Source organism: Cyprinus carpio, unplaced genomic scaffold (genome assembly GCF_018340385.1).
Source record: "Cyprinus carpio isolate SPL01 unplaced genomic scaffold, ASM1834038v1 S000006635, whole genome shotgun sequence".
NCBI lineage: Eukaryota > Metazoa > Chordata > Actinopteri > Cypriniformes > Cyprinidae > Cyprinus > Cyprinus carpio.
The window spans coordinates 414,576-417,349 of record NW_024879264.1 but is presented as its reverse complement, the minus strand read 5'-3'; positions in this window follow the sequence as shown (position 1 = coordinate 417,349).

Below are 2,774 nucleotides of genomic sequence, written 5' to 3'. Positions count from 1 at the left end.
GAATGCGGCCAAGTACAGGGATATCCTGGATGAAAACCTTCTCCAGAGTGCTCAGGACCTCAGACTGGGCCAACAAGACAATGACCCGAAGCACACAGCTAAAATAACGAAGGAGTGGCTTCACAACAACTCCGTGACTGTTCTTGAATGGCCCAGCCAGAGCCCTGACTTAAACCCAATTGAGCATCTCTGGAGAGACCTGAAAATGGCTGTCCACCAACGTTTACCATCCAACCTGACAGAACTGGAGAGGATCTGCAGGGAGGAATGGCAGAGGATCCCCAAATCGGTGTGAAAAACTTGTTGCATCTTTCCCAAAAAGACTCATGCCTGTATTAGATCAAAAGGGTGCTTCTACTAAATACTGAGCAAAGGGTCTGAATACTTAGGACCATGTGATATTTCAGTTTTTCTTTTTTAATAAAGCAGCAAAAATGTCAACAATTCTGTGTTTTTCTGTCAATATGGGGTGCTGTGTGTACATTAATGAGGAAAAAAAATGAACTTAAATGATTTTAGCAAATGGCTGCAATATTACAAAGAGTGAAAAATTTAAGGGTGTCTGAATACTTTCCGTATGTATGCAAAAAAAAAAAAACTCACTGTTGATAGATTAGATGTTAATATATACTTTTAATAAACACAAGAGTGAGAGGTGGTGGAGTGGGAAGAGGAAGGGGTGTAATGAGAGAGGGAGAAGAACAGTGGAAGAAGTAGAAGGAGATCAGGGGAGAAGAGAAGAAGATAGGGTAGAAAGAGGAGTAGGAGCCAGAAGTGTTGAAGGAGAAGGGGGAGGAGTAGAGGCAGTAGAAATAGGTAGATTGGAGGGCAATGATATTGTGGGAAGAGAAGAAAATGTAAGAAGATATGAACAAAAGGAAGGGGTCTACAGGGTGGAAGGGGAGGGAGAAGAGAGGGTACAGATGGGTTTCAAATGAAATCAGAGCCACCCTGATTAACCATGTTATAAATCATGGTCTCTCCTTGAGAAAAGATGGCCAAAGAGTTCAGCCAAACATAAACTGATCCACAGTGGCTTCAATTATCTTCAATTATCCGCTCATTTCAGACAGAAAACCGGTAAGTAATTATACCATTCTGGTTATATGAGTCTAGTCTAGAGCCTTGTCTGTTTCTAGTTCTAATTTTCTACTGTAAATGTTTCTACTTGTTCAATTTTTTCAGAATTGAAGTTCAAGAACATTTTGGTGGACGAACAAGAATATTTTCAAATGAACAAGAACATGCCATTGTTGACATGGTGGTCCAGATCAACACCATCTGCCTCAAAGAAATTCAGCAAAGAAAAATGCAGGACAATCAACTATTTCGTAATATTCACCAGTGCAGTCTTGCCACAAATGGTTGTGTTCTAAGAAGAAATGCCATCCGGATGTAGCAAGTATACAAAGTGCCCTTTGAGAGGAACTCCGGTAGAGTGAAGAAGTTGCGATTCCAGTTTGTTCAGGTATACATGAAATCCACACAATTACTGCACTTTTACTGCAAAAACAAAGATATGTATTTCCTGGACATGTCCATATACTATTAAACTGTGAAAAAATTCAATCTCTATGTATAGTGCTGTGTCAAAGTGGCAGAACTCAATGTTCAGCAACATGTTTTCTTTTTTTCTTTTTTAAACTCTAGAGGATTTTGCAGTTGGATAGCAGTGGACAGGGGCAGACTGGGACAAAAATTCAACCCTGGCACTGTAGCCACACCGGCCCACATTACCAAACCAACACAGCCCCACCCACAGACACACACATTCACTACTTACATTTGTGTACAGATGGTGAAATAATGTAAGCAGTACCGTATATGTAACAGATATTTAAAAATGTAATGTATGTTGGCAAACAATGCACACGTTTATAACAAATTTACACATACAGTAAAAACAAAAGAAAAACAATTGAGGATGTTGAAGAGACTTTTTGCTGTCTGTTTATGCCATTTGTCTGCTGTTACTGTCATTCTCTACAGTATGTTCTTTGTTGTTACAACCAAGTGATTCATCTTCAAGCAATGGAAGAGGCCTGTGGAGATGCTGAGGCAGAAGCTTGTTAAGGATGGATTCAACATTCATGCCATTTTTTTCCCATGATTCATGGCTTGTGAGAATATATGTTGTGCCATAGATGAAATTCTGGCCAGATGTAATTGAGAGACATGATCAATAAAGTTAATTGTATTAGTGATTGCAATTCATTCTTTTTTTTTTTTTGTAAGAAACTCATTGAAGAACTTCATGATAAACGTATTTTAATTCATGTCTTTGTGTATCTAGTTGAATATGCTATCAAATCAACAGAGAACACTTGTAGTTTTGATATCAGTATCTATTTTTTAGAAAATGCATTACTAGAATAAAATCAGTGCTTCATTATGCAGTAAAAATGAACTGTTTGGCCAACATAAGAGTGTGTTTAGTTTGCTGTGTTAATTGTTTTGAGAGCAGTTACATTCATTTGGAGAAATGTGTCAAATTGATTGAGACAAACTAAAAACAAGAGCTGTTTTGAATGAGGTGTCTAATGTAGAGAACTGTTTAGCATTTTGCAAAAAGTATGTTTTTAAATGTTACATTTTAAATGTGCCTGCAGTTTTTCAGACTTGTTCTGAACATTCGGTATATAAGTGACTGGTTTCACTGAGTGTGCCTCAAGAAAAATAAGTTTGTAAGCAGTTTTGACAAACTAGTATTTTGACAGTCATTGTGCTATGATTGACTATGATGTTCTTGTTGAATAGAAAAAGTGCTAGTGTTT